The sequence below is a fragment of the Aquarana catesbeiana genome, linkage group LG11 (genome assembly GCF_042186555.1).
Source record: "Aquarana catesbeiana isolate 2022-GZ linkage group LG11, ASM4218655v1, whole genome shotgun sequence".
NCBI lineage: Eukaryota > Metazoa > Chordata > Amphibia > Anura > Ranidae > Aquarana > Aquarana catesbeiana.
Window position 1 is genome coordinate 50,639,883 of NC_133334.1, and position 14,085 is coordinate 50,653,967.

At 50.8% G+C, this 14,085-nt stretch overlaps 1 long non-coding RNA gene across 1 annotated transcript; it reads right to left on the reverse strand.

Moving 5' to 3' along the window:
• Positions 1-505: 505 nt before the first annotated feature.
• Positions 506-8,613, reverse strand: LOC141112010 (uncharacterized). Its single transcript, XR_012236495.1, has 2 exons — positions 8,270-8,613; positions 506-3,106 (listed from the first exon to the last, which is right to left on the reverse strand). It is a non-coding gene; the product is annotated as an uncharacterized lncRNA (long non-coding RNA).
• Positions 8,614-14,085: the final 5,472 nt, after the last annotated feature.

Consider the following 14,085-nt stretch of genomic DNA (forward strand, 5'->3'; position numbering starts at 1 on the left):
AGTCTATCCCTCTCTACATGTACTGTAAATTCATACATCCAGGCAAAAAAAAAAATTCTTGTATGACCTGTCTTGCAATATATATTGTCCTCCTATGCATATATAATGCACACAAACAGGGCCATCTTGTGGATGGTCACCAAAAAAAATAACCCTTTTGTTTTGTTTTGCTCGGGGCAAAGCACGGGTTCACCTTGGTTGAAGTTTAAGAAGAAATGTTCCATGTGATTGGGGTTGCACATTTCTTCAGGTGCAGTGGGCCCGTCAGAGGAAGGAACAGCCCATGTTGTGCTCCTGGCACATGGTGAGCAATTGTCAATTTGCGATATATGAGATTTGTATAGAACCATTTCTAAAGGGAGCCTCATCATCTTAAAATGATGGTCCAAATCAAAGCAATGTCATTGATTTTCATATCTGTCTGGATTTTCCTGTCCCTTGTTGTAGGTTAATATGCTGTATGTTGGGTAAGCATTTAATTTCCATGTAAGCATTCAACTGCCTGTTGATATTATTATTATTATTTATTTTTGCGCAAAGGTATTATTGAGTAAACAAGAACATACAATGGAAAAGTGCCAAGTTCAGAACAAAGATTGCAAATTAGGTACAAAATGTGGCATCATCGCTTCCCACAAGAAAGCAGGGAAGATATACAGTGCAAAAAAAAGTGATTTACATCATGTAATGTAGCTTAGATCTGGAATTACGTACTTGATTAAACCTTAGTGCCCTATATGGTATAGGAGAGTGTGTAGGGACGCATGGGGTGCGCTATAGGGTGCATGGAGTGTGCTATGGTGTATAGGAGAGTATATGGGGCATGCATGGAGTGTGCTATGGAGTATAGTAGAGTGTATGAGGACACTTGGAGTGTGCTATGGAATATGAGGCATGCATGGGGTGCGCTATGGGGTATTGGGGATGCATAGTGTGCTTTTGGGGTGTAGGAGAGTGTATGGGGCATGCATGGAGTGCACTATGGAGTAGAGTGCATGAGGCATGTTTGGAGCACTTTACGGGATATAGGAGAGTATATGAGGGATGTATGGAGATCCAGAGGATGGGAGAGGCTCTGAACAGATTAGATTGGGGTAGTGAGTTCCAGAGGATGGGAGAGGATCTGGATAGATTGGGGTAGTGAGTGCCAGAAGATGGGAGAGGTTCTGTACAGATTGGGGTTGGGAGTGCCAGAGGATGGGAGAGTCTCTCGATAGATTGGGATAGGGAGTCCCAATGGATGGTAGAGGCTCTGGACAGGACGGGAGAGGCTCAGGACAGATTGGAGTAAGGAGTTCCAGAGGATGGGAGATGTTCAGCACAGATTGGGGTAGTGAATTGCAGAGGATGAGAGAGGCTCTGGACAGATTGGGGTAGGAAGTTCCAGAGGATGGGAGAAACTCTGGAGAAGTCCTGGAAATGAGTATGGCAGGAGGAGACAAGGGAGTAGAGAGCAGGAGGCGTTGGGAGGAGTAGAGGATGGATTGGGTGATATTAGAAGGTTAGGTCAGGATTGGGTGATATTAAGAAGTTAAGACCCCATACACACTATTAGATTTTCTGCAGATTTTTGTCTTCAGATTTACCAAAGCCATGTAGTGCAAGGGCCTGCCTGATTGCATACAAATTGAAAGTCTTAAGGTTTGACCTCATATTCTATGGTTTTGGTAAATCTGAAGGCAAAAATCTGCAGAAAATTTAATAGTGTGTATGGGGTATTAGGTTGGGATCAGGCGATATTAGGAGGTTAGGTCGGGATCGGGCGTTATTAGGAGGTTAGGTCGGGATCGGGCGTTATTAGGAGGTTAGGTCGGGATCGGGCGTTATTAGGAGGTTAGGTCGGGATCGGGCGTTATTAGGAGGTTAGGTCGGGATTGGGCGTTATTAGGAGGTTAGGTCGGGATTGGGCGTTATTAGGAGGTTAGGTCGGGATTGGGCGATAAGAGGAGGTTAGGTCGAGATTGGGCGATAAGAGGAGGTTAGGTCGAGATTGGGCGATAAGAGGAGGTTAGGTCGAGATTGGGCGATAAGAGGAGGTTAGGTCGGGATTGGGCGATAATAATATGAGATTAGGTGGGGATTGGGTGATATTTGGTTAACCAAGCCATATATGCTGCTGATTTTAGGTACAGATTTTTGCCTGAATTTGCACCTGAACCGGACCCAAACACACACAAGGTCCCTTTTGCAATCCGCTCCCCGGCCAACCCGGACCTGTGTGAACCTGCTCCATTAAGAGCCGATCTTACTCACATGTCGTGCGAATTGATTGCGGGGAAACACTCACATATATGAAGCCGGCCTTAAACCTTTAAATACATCAAGGGGGTGAACAAGGTTCAGAAGGGCAGTTTTTTTTCCCCAATAAAAAAAAACAAAATCGAGAACACGGGGACATGACCGCAAACTAACTGGAGGAAAGTTCAAAATGAATCTTAGAAACTATTTTACTGAAAGGGTAGTTGATGCTTAGAATAAACTACCAGCAGAGGTAGTGAGACAGTCAACAGTAAATGGCTTCAAACATGCTTGGGACAAACCTAGATCTATACTCAGACAACAAAACAAACAAAAAAAAAACAAAAAAAAGATGGCCTACGTGATCTTTTTCTGCCATCACTATTTGTTTCAATTGTTTTTATTCGTTTTACAAAAGACAGTAATACAATTTAGAAAACATTTTTACATTACTGAGGCTATCAAGAATGGTATAGGCCTGCCTTCACTTTTTTATGTATCTAGTAATGAGCACCCCCTAATCTGTGATGTTCATCCCCCCCCCTTTACCTTTAAGGATCACCCTGCAAACTGGGACTCCCTCTTCCATCCTCACCTGTACCCAACAACCTGCAATGTATGATTCCCCATCCATTCCCATCATAAGGGGCACCCCACAATATATGTACCCCACCACCATACTGATGACCCTGTAATGTGACCCACCATTTCCCGATACCAGACGGCTCACAATCTATGTACTTGTGTAAGATGTAGTAGATCTTCTGTTTTTAATATCAAATAGAGCCGATGACACATTCAGATAATCATGCCAACTAGCTTCAGAGGTGGTCTCATATAGCACAGCAATCCTCCTTCCATGAGGGTCCTGGAAGAAATCCAAAAACATAAGAAAGCAGTAAGTGCCACACCAATGTTTGTAGAGTTCAGAAAGAATTACAGCATTATAGAGAATTACACCCAACATACAGGACAAGAGAAGTGCTACTGTGCTGATTCCTTACATGCAGAATAAGAACAGATACTGAGAATTATACCCACAGGGGACAAGAGAAGTGGTACTGTGCAGTGTACATACAGACAGACAAAGAATAATGTGCGCTCAGGAGGCGACACTTATGGGCACTGATTAGGTGGCACCGATATGCAGCACTGATAATCAGTGCCCTGATTTATCTGTACAGGTCTCCCCTGCGAGGAAATGCCACTGATTGGCTCTCCTCTCCTCACACTCTGTCAATATGAGGCGAGGAGAACCAATAAACGGAACTTCCGTATTTACATGTGATCGTCTGTGATTAGACACAGCCGATCACATGTTTAAAGAGCCAAGTCATTGGCTCGTTACAGAGATGGGGGTCACGCTTTGTATTAGGGACACGCCCCCAAGCCCAGGCTTCTCCTTTTTCCTCCTCCATCCGGCACAACTTCCTTCTGGGACTTGTAGTACCACCAAGTCTCCAGATGGGGACTACATCCCCCACAAATCCTTACAGTTCCCAGCAGCCCTACGCGGCTCCCTGGGTGGGCTTTCCCTTCCCAGGATATTCTGCAGTGGTAGGTGGGACCGCCGCCCAGCACCCGCAGATTCCTCTTTCTCCTCTTCTCCAGCCCAGCAGCTCTGGCAGGGAGAAGTAGAGAGTCTGCAGGGTAAGCTGTGTGACGACCCATCATGCAGAGGGACAAAGCAGCACCACTGCCCAGGCTGCAAAAGCAGTATAGTATTCAAAAACACAACATGGATTTAACCACTTCAAGACCAGGCCTTTTTCTGACACTTGGTGCTTACAAGTTAAAATCAGTATTTTTTGCTAGAAAATAGGGATCCACCGATACCATTTTTTGACACCGAGTACAAGTAACGATACTTTTTTTTTTTTTAAGTACTTGCCGATACCGATTACCGATACCTATAGAAGATTAGGTAAAGGGGTGGTTTGGGAGGTAGGGGGAGTTGGGTGAGGCTGGGGTGAAGATGTGCTAAATGAGAAAAAAAAAAAAAAAAAAAAGGAGGGCTGATAAAGCGGGGAGGGGAGTCACAATCCTGGCTACTGCTGTCTATTGAAATTAAAAAAAAAAAAAAGTATGTGCTGCCACTTAAACGTGATTGAATACATTCAGCTGGTGCAAACACCCAATGTTCCCACCAAAAATAAGTATAAATAGATGTGCTGCACTACTGTCTCAAATTCTGATTATCTATATAGTGTTAATAACATAAAACAGGGGGGGAGGGGGAGGGGGAGGACACATAGGGCACTGGGAGAAGCCTCGCTATGTGCAGAGCTGTGGAGCTGCCAAGGAAAGGACAGATCTGTGCCGGGACCACACGGGACTCACTCCTGCTCCCGGCCAGACTGACGGAAATAGAGGAGCGGCGATGAGCAGAGATAAATGTGAGAGCTGCACCCGGCAGGAGGGGGAGGACAGTGGGATGGGGGGGGGAGGACAGTGGGATGGGGGAGGGGGACAGTGGGATGGGGGGGGGGTGCTGGGCTTGCTCACCTCTAATGCAGGAAGTTTACACGGACATGCGGCCCCGAGCCTGATGACAGCTGGTGAGAGGGAAAGAGGCGGCAGGGAGGGAAATCGCGAGGACATGTGATTGGTTGTTAAGGATGCGACGGCTCCGTTCCTTAACAACCAATAATTGCCAGCATTTTTTTCTGTACATTTCAACTGTTAGTGGAGAATTTCAGCTAACAACTGAAAGTACCGAGCCGAAGGTATCGGTTTCAGGTATCGGGGCATTTGCACGAGTACCGATACTCGTTCAAATGCTCAGTATCGGCACAGATACCAGTATCAGAACAACTCTACTAGAAAATTACTTGGAACCCCCCCAAAAAAATTATATATATATATATATATATATATATATATATATATATATATATATATATATATATATATATCAGAGATCAAAATGGTGGTTGTTGCAATATTTTATGTCACACTATATTTGCTCAGCGGTCTTTCAAATGCAATATTTGGGGAACAAATACGTTTTAATGAATTTAAAAAAACGAAACAGTAATGTTAGCTCAATTTTTTTTGGATAATATGAAAGATGATGTTACACCAAGTAAATATAATCCTAACATGTCATGCTTTGAAATTGTGCACACTTGTGGAATGACGACAAACTACGGTACTTAGTACTTAAATTTGGGGGGGGGGGGGGGGGAGACGTCCGCTCCCGCTGCTTGTGAACAATCGAGCAGCTCCTTAGCTGTGAGGGGGGGAGATGAGGAAGAGGGGGGGGGGGGAGATGAGGAAGAGGGGGGGGGGAGATGAGGAAGCGAAGGGGGGGGGGGGGTGAGAGATGAGAAAGAGAAGGGGGGGGGGGTGAGAGATGAGAAGGGGGGGGGTGAGAGATGAGAAAGAGAAGGGGGGGGGTGAGAGATGAGAAAGAGAAGGGGGGGGGGGTGAGAGATGAGAAAGAGAAGGGGGGGGGGTGAGAGATGAGAAAGAGAAGGGGGGGGGGTGAGAGATGAGAAAGAGAAGGGGGGGGGGTGAGAGATGAGAAAGAGAAGGGGGGGGGGGTGAGAGATGAGAAAGAGAAGGGGGGGGGGTGAGAGATGAGAAAGAGAAGGGGGGGGGTGAGAGATGAGAAAGAGAAGGGGGGGGGGTGAGAGATGAGAAAGAGAAGGGGGGGGGGTGAGAGATGAGAAAGAGAAGGGGGGGGTGAGAGATGAGAAAGAGAAGGGGGGGGTGAGAGATGAGAAAGAGAAGGGGGGGGGGTGAGAGATGAGAAAGAGAAGGGGGGGGGGGTGAGAGATGAGAAAGAGAAGGGGGGGGGGTGAGAGATGAGAAAGAGAAGGGGGGGGGGTGAGAGATGAGAAAGAGAAGGGGGGGGGTGAGAGATGAGAAAGAGAAGGGGGGGGTGAGAGATGAGAAAGAGAAGGGGGGGGGTGAGAGATGAGAAAGAGAAGGGGGGGGTGAGAGATGAGAAGGGGGGGGGAGAGATGAGAAGGGGGGGGGAGAGATGAGAAAGAGAAGGGGGGGGGAGAGATGAGAAAGAGAAGGGGGGGGAGAGATGAGAAAGAGAAGGGGGGGGAGAGATGAGAAAGAGAAGGGGGGGGGGGGAGAGATGAGAAAGAGAAGGGGGGGGGGGGGAGAGATGAGAAAGAGAAGGGGGGGGGGAGAGATGAGAAAGAGAAGGGGGGGAGAGATGAGAAAGAGAAGGGGGGGGGGAGAGATGAGAAAGAGAAGGGGGGGGGAGAGATAGAGATGAGGAAGAGAGGGGGGGGGGATGAGGAAGAGAGGGGGGGATGAGGAAGAGAGGGGGGGGGAGATGAGGAAGAGAGGGGGGGGGAGATGAGGAAGAGAGGGGGGGGGGAGATGAGGAAGAGAGGGGGGGGGAGATGAGGAAGAGAGGGGGGGGGAGATGAGGAAGAGAGGGGGGGGGGAGATGAGGAAGAGAGGGGGGGGGAGATGAGGAAGAGAGGGGGGGGGAGATGAGGAAGAGGGGGGGGAGATGAGGAAGAGAGGGGGGGGGAGATGAGGAAGAGAGGGGGGGGGGAGATGAGGAAGAGAGGGGGGGGGAGATGAGGAAGAGAGGGGGGGAGATGAGGAAGAGAGGGGGGGGAGATGAGGAAGAGAGGGGGGGGGGGAGATGAGGAAGAGGGGGGGGGAGATGAGGAAGAGAGGGGGGGGAGATGAGGAAGAGAGGGGGGGGGGAGATGAGGAAGAGAGGGGGGGGGGAGATGAGGAAGAGAGGGGGGGGGAGATGAGGAAGAGAGGGGGGGGGGAGAGATGAGAAAGAGAAGGGGGGGGTGAGAGATGAGAAGGGGGGGGGAGAGATGAGAAGGGGGGGGGAGAGATGAGAAAGAGAAGGGGGGGGGAGAGATGAGAAAGAGAAGGGGGGGGGAGAGATGAGAAAGAGAAGGGGGGGGAGAGATGAGAAAGAGAAGGGGGGGGGGGGGAGAGATGAGAAAGAGAAGGGGGGGGGGAGAGATGAGAAAGAGAAGGGGGGGAGAGATGAGAAAGAGAAGGGGGGGGGGAGAGATGAGAAGAGAAGGGGGGGGGAGAGATAGAGATGAGGAAGAGAGGGGGGGGGGATGAGGAAGAGAGGGGGGGATGAGGAAGAGAGGGGGGGGGAGATGAGGAAGAGAGGGGGGGGGAGATGAGGAAGAGAGGGGGGGGGGAGATGAGGAAGAGAGGGGGGGGAGATGAGGAAGAGAGGGGGGGGGAGATGAGGAAGAGAGGGGGGGGGGAGATGAGGAAGAGAGGGGGGGGGAGATGAGGAAGAGAGGGGGGGGGGAGATGAGGAAGAGGGGGGGGAGATGAGGAAGAGAGGGGGGGGGAGATGAGGAAGAGAGGGGGGGGGGAGATGAGGAAGAGAGGGGGGGGAGATGAGGAAGAGAGGGGGGGAGATGAGGAAGAGAGGGGGGGGAGATGAGGAAGAGAGGGGGGGGAGATGAGGAAGAGAGGGGGGGGGGGAGATGAGGAAGAGGGGGGGGGAGATGAGGAAGAGAGGGGGGGGAGATGAGGAAGAGAGGGGGGGGGGAGATGAGGAAGAGAGGGGGGGGGGAGATGAGGAAGAGAGGGGGGGGGAGATGAGGAAGAGAGGGGGGGGGGGGAGATGAGGAAGAGAGGGGGGGGGAGATGAGGAAGAGAGGGGGGGAGATGAGGAAGAGAGGGGGGAGATGAGGAAGAGAAGGGGGGGGAGATGAGGAAGAGAAGGGGGGGGAGATGAGGAAGAGAGGGGGGGGAGATGAAGAAGAGAGGGGGGGGAGATGAGGAAGAGAGGGGGGGAGATGAGGAAGAGACGGGGGGGAGATGAGGAAGAGAGGGGGGGGGAGATGAGGAAGAGAGGGGGGGAGATGAGGAAGAGAGGGGGGGGGATGAGGAAGAGACGGGGGGGGAGATGAGGAAGAGAGGGGGTGTCTGGGGGGAGATGAGAAAGAGAGGGGGGAGAGATAAGAGAGGGGGTGTCTGGTGGGGTATAAGGAATAGAGGGGGGTTGTTGGAGGAGTAGAGATGGAAGGTGTGGGGTAAGTTGTCTCCCCTCCCCCCTCGTACTTACAGACACATCTTTCCTCCTCCAGTCATGTGACAAGGGGATAGAGACGGAGGTAGAACGGCAGCCTTCTCTCACTGTACAGCTCTCTATTGCCACCTGCAGGCTGGAGGGAGGAGTAACCCGAATCCTCTCTCCAGCTTTCTGTACTCCTCTCCTGTCTCTGTAGATCGGGGCTGAGCGCGAGCTCGTGGCTACCGTTGGGCAGGCGGGAAGGGGGGGGGGGTCATCCACGCGCTTCCTCTGATTGGCGGAGGCGGCGGGTGGATGACTCATAGTAAGCACGGGACAGCTTAGCGGCGCCATTTCTATTGTCGCTGCGTCACGGAGAGGGCGTGTCTTCCGACAGCTTTTTTGACAGAACCGGCACAGCGCCCAATAGTGGACTAATCGGAAACTACATCCCCGGCTTTTCATCTCCATCTATCGGAGAACATAGTAAGTGTCATTATCAGTGATGTCACCTTATCAGTGAGGGGGGTCCAGTGGGGGGATGTGGGGGGGGGGACAATAGAGAGCTGGACCCGGCTTGTGTAATGATCTCTCAGTGTTTTCTCTCCTCCTTTCTGGTCTGAGGGAAGACTCCATAGGAGTACACAGGGGGTGTGCCGGTAGTGTCTGAGCACACCCTAATCACCCGTGCTGTCTCCCGGAGATCTGCCCCGAAATGTTGTGTGTGACCCCCGCTGGCTGTCTATGGAACAGTCTGACAGGCAGCAGATGGTGAGTGTTGTCAGAGCCGCTGAGTGTGAGATCTGTCAGATAATGTCACGGCTTGTAGAGACAAAGATCAGCTGTCACTATTCAGAGGGGATGTCAGGGGTGGGCGGGACCGAACAGTTATCACACATCAGCCAATGGGATGGAGTGTGGGCGGGCCGCTCCATTTATGTGGCTCCGCCCCCTTTCTAAAGCAGCCCAATCATTGGCTGGTGTTGATAGCTGCTTAGTCCCGCCCATCCCTGGCATCCCGGTGTCTTGCCCAATAAGTTCCTTCGGCGGATAAGTTCCCCCTGTACTGCGCAGTACGAAATACTAACAGCCGCCGGAGATAGCCGAAGCTCAAGATTGACAATCAGCTGTACACGGCGCCTGCGCTCTGGGTCCAGGTTCCTTCCCCACCATCCAAGTGGACCCAGAGGGGGAATCTAAAAGAGCCGAGCGAAGCGAGGCCGTGCCCAAAGCGTGGCGAGCGGCCCTCTTACAGGCGCCGTGTACAGCTGATTTTCTGCTATTCCGCTTCGGCTATTTCTGCCGGATCCTACTGCGCAGGCGCCAATCAATGCTGCCTATCAGTGGCAACCTGTGACAACCAATGCTGCCAATCAGTACCAATCAATGCTACATATCTGTGCCAATAAGTGCCAATCAATGCTGCCAAAAAGAGCCCATCAGTGCTGCCTATGAGTGCCAATCAGTGCCTCTCAGAGCTGCCTATCAGTGCCACCATTTAGTGCCCATTAACGCTGCCAATCAGTGCCCATTAGTGCTGCCTATCAGTGCCACCTATCAGTGCTACCGATTAGTGCCCATTAACTCTGCCAATCATTGCAGCCTATCAGTGCCCATTAGTGCTGCCAATGAGTGCCACCTATCAGTGCCAATCAGTGGCCAACAGTGTGGCCTATCAGTGCCACCTATAAGGGCTCATCAGTGCTATCAATCAGTGCCTATCAGTGCTGCCAATCATTGCCACCTATCAGTGTCAATCAGGGGCAGCTATTAGTGCCCATTATTGCTGCCAATCAGTGCCCATCAGTACACTGAGTGCAGGGATGGGGAGATGAACTCAGCAGCCAGGCACATTATCCATGGGGGGGGGGGAGGGGCGGCCACAACTGAAATCCATTGATGTTTATTAATGCCACATGACGATCTTTAGTATAATAGGTAATCACCACACTACTATTTACAATAAACTACTGAAGGTAAAATAAAAAAGTGTCAGTAAAAGGTTTGCCGCTAAGCACTGTTATGTGTTCCCACATCAGAAAAAAAAAAAAAGTACAGCACTAACTTACTAATCAATAACTTAACAGTAATGGTGGAACCTCCAATGTATGGAAATCTCAATAAACTTCAATATTACCACAATACCGATCTCTGTGATATTTATTGTAACTTCACATATAATACACATCACACTGAAAACAAGACATAACAAATTAAACTTAGCAGGGATGGTGGAAACCCCTCTACAGATAATTGCAATACAAACTATCTAATGGCAACTTTTTAGTTGGGAGGTTTCCTTCATTATAGCACTTTGTCATTTACATTTTTTTAGATAGTAACTAAAACATATAAAATTAAGTGTAACAATTATAATGTGAATTATTGTACTTGAAGTTCATTTCCCCCACCCCTGCTAAGTCCATGTCTTTATGGACCTTGCTCTGTGCTCTGGTGTGCAGTCATGTTAGAACAGGAAGGGGCCGTCCCCAAACTGTTCCCACAAAGTTAGGAGCATGAAATTGTTCAAAAGGTATATTGAGGCCTTAAGACCCCTTTCACACTGGAGGCATTTTTCAGGCACTTTAGCGCTAAACATAGTGCCTGAAATAAGCCTCAGCTGCAATGCCAGTGTGAAAGCCTGAGTGCTTTCACACCGGGGCGCTGTGCTGGCAGGGCGTCACAAAAAGTCCTGCAGGCGGCTTCTCTGCAGCGCTGTAGGAGCGGTGAATACTTCGCTCCTAAAGCGCCCCTGCCTATTGAAATCAATGGGCAGCGTCGCCGTACCATCGGGCAAACCGCCGCTGTGGGCGGTTTTAACCCTTTTTTGGCTGCTAGCGGGGGTTAAAAGGGGCCCGCTAGCGGCCGAATAGCGCCGCTAAAATGACGGTAAAGAGCCGCTAAAAATAGTGGCGCTTTACCGCCGACACCTGGGCGCTGGCAGTGTGAAAGTGCCCTAAGTGTTCCCTTCACTGGAACTAAGGGGCCAAGCCCAACCCCTGAAAAACAACCCCACACCATAATCCCCCCTCCACCAAATGATTTGGACCAGAGCACAAAGCAAGGTCCATAAAGACATGGATAAGCGAGTTTGGGGTGGAGGAACTTGACTGGCCTGCACAGAGTCCTGAACTCAACTCGATAGACCACCTTTGGGATGAATTAGAGCGGAGACTGCGAGCCAGGCCTTCTCGTCCAACATCAGTGCCTGACCTCACAAATGCGCTTCTTGAAGAATGGTCAAACATTCCCATAAATGCAACCTAAACCTTGTGGACAACCTTCCCAGAAGAGATGAAGCTGTTATAGCTGCAAAGGGTGGACCAACTCAATATTGAACCCTACGGACTAAGACTGGGATGCCATTGCAGTTCATGTGCCTGTAAAGGCAGACGTCCCAATATTTTTGATTGTCTTTTTCACATCAGTATCATTAGCCAACAGGACAAATACGGAGAATAAATCTCCAAACGGAACAAGGGGCAAGGAGTTTATAATAAATTATTGGCTATACATACACAGTAATGATGTATTGATTACAGAGCTGCAAAGTTAGGGATACAGGGAAGCCTGGTGATGCAGCAGCTGGGTACAAGCACTGACACAGTCATTCAGTGGCAGCACAAGAGGGGTTCCTGGGTATGGTGGTCCCTCCTGCAAAGCTAACACTTGATTCACACAACTATCCTGCACCTTACCCAGGGCGGTCTTTAATATTGATTGGACCCTGGGCATACATTTTCTTGGGCCACGTGCCATGCAGTGGCAGCTGGTTTTCAACATTTTTGGGGGGGCAGAAACAAACTGAAAAATTCTGGAAAAAAAAACCCATCAATTGCAGCCTCACTGTGCCCATCAAACGCAGCCACTGTGCCCCCCATCTGCCCGGCACTTACCCTGTCTCAGGTAAGCAGTGGGTGACGGCTGCAGGCGGCGAGCGGTGTCCTCCATTTCTTCCCCGACGTCTTCTCCCGCCCGCTCCTCCTCTGCTATGATTGGACGCCTGATAGGTGTCCAATCACAGCGCCTGTCGTTTCAGCCAATCAGGTGACAGGTAACACAGACCTGGCTCAACTGATTGGCTGAAAGGGGGTTTAATGTTAGCAAAGCAAATTCCTTCGTTTTGCTAACATACAGCTGACATGCGGCCCCGAGCCTGATGACAGCTGGAGAGAGGGGAGGAGGAGGCAGGGAGAGAAATCGCGAGGACATGTGATTGGTTGTTAAGGATGTGACGGCCCCGTTCCTTAACAACCAATAATTGCCAGCATTTTTTCTGTACATTTCAACTGTTAGTGGAGTTAGTACTGTTAGTAACTGTTAGTACTTAGTACTTAAATTGGGGGGGGGGGGGAACGTCCGCTCCCACTGCTTGTGAAAACAATCGAGCAGCTCCTTAGCTGTGAGGAGGGGAGATGATGAAGGGGGGGGGGGGAGATGAGAAAGAGGGGGGAGATGAGAAAGAGAGGGGGGGGGATGAGAAAGAGAGAAGGGGGGGTGAGAAAGAGAGAGGGGGGGACATGAGAGAGAGAGGGGGGGAGATGAGAAAGAGAGAGGGGGGAGATGAGAAAGAGAGAGGGGGGAGATGAGAAAGAGAGAGGGGGGAGATGAGAAAGAGAGAGGGGGAGATGAGAAAGAGAGAGGGGGGAGATGAGAAAGAGAGAGGGGGGGAGATGAGAAAGAGAGGGGGTGAGAGATGAGAAAGAGAGGGGGGGATGAGGAAGAGAGGGGGGGATGAGGAAGAGAGGGGGCGGGGAGATGAGAAAGAGAGGGGGAGGAGATGAGAAAGAGGAGGGGATGAGAAAGAGAGGGGGGGAGATGAGGAAGAGAGGGGGGGGGATGAGGAAGAGAGGGGGGGGAGATGAGGAAGAGAGGGGGGGATGATGAGGAAGAGAGGGGGGGATGATGAGGAAGAGAGGGGGGGATGAGGAAGAGAGGGGGGGATGAGGAAGAGAGGGGGGGATGAGGAAGAGGGGGGGGATGAGGAAGAGGGGGGGAGATGAGGAAGAGGGGGGGGATGAGGAAGAGAGGGGGGGATGAGGAAGAGAGGGGGGAGATGAAGAGAGGGGGGATGAGGAAGAGAGGGGGGGGGAGATGAAGAGAAGGGGGGGGATGAGGAAGAGAGGGGGCGGGGAGATGAGAAAGAGGGGGGGGGGGGAGTATAGTACAATAGAGTACAATAGAGAGCTGGAACCGGCTTGTGTAATGATCTCTCAGTGTTTTCTCTCCTCTTTTCTGGTCTGAGGGAAGACTCCATAGGAGGGCACAGGGGGACTGTGCTGCCTATCAGTGCCCATAAGTTCTGCCAACCAGTGCCACCTATCAGTGCTGATAATCAGTGCCACTTAACCATTTGCTGATGTACGTCCCTACTTTGGGGACGGATATCGTTGTTATGGCAACAGCTAGCTGCCATAACCCCGGTATCCCCGTGTTCGGCCGGCAGTCGGCTACAAGATAAAAGTGGTCTCTGCGGCAGATTCACAGCGAGATAACTTTTATCGGTGACGGGAGTATGGCCCCCCCTCCCGCCGCAATCCGGTGCCCTTCGCCGCTTACGAGAGCCGTCGGCAGCGGCGGAGGCGATGGCGTCCTCTCACTTCCTGTGCATGGAGACGAGTGAGGGGAAGATGGCGCCCACCCGTCTCCATGACACTGCAGGGCGCAAGCCACGTCAAAACGTCACTTCTGCCAATACGTCTTAAAGGCACATTTTTTTCAAATGACAATTTTTTTTTTTTTTTTTTATTGCATTTTAGTCTAAATATGAGATCTGAGGACTTTTTGACCCCGGGTCTCATATTTAAGAGGTCCTGTCATGCTTTTTTATATTACAAGGGATGTTTACATTCCTTGTAATAGGAATAAAG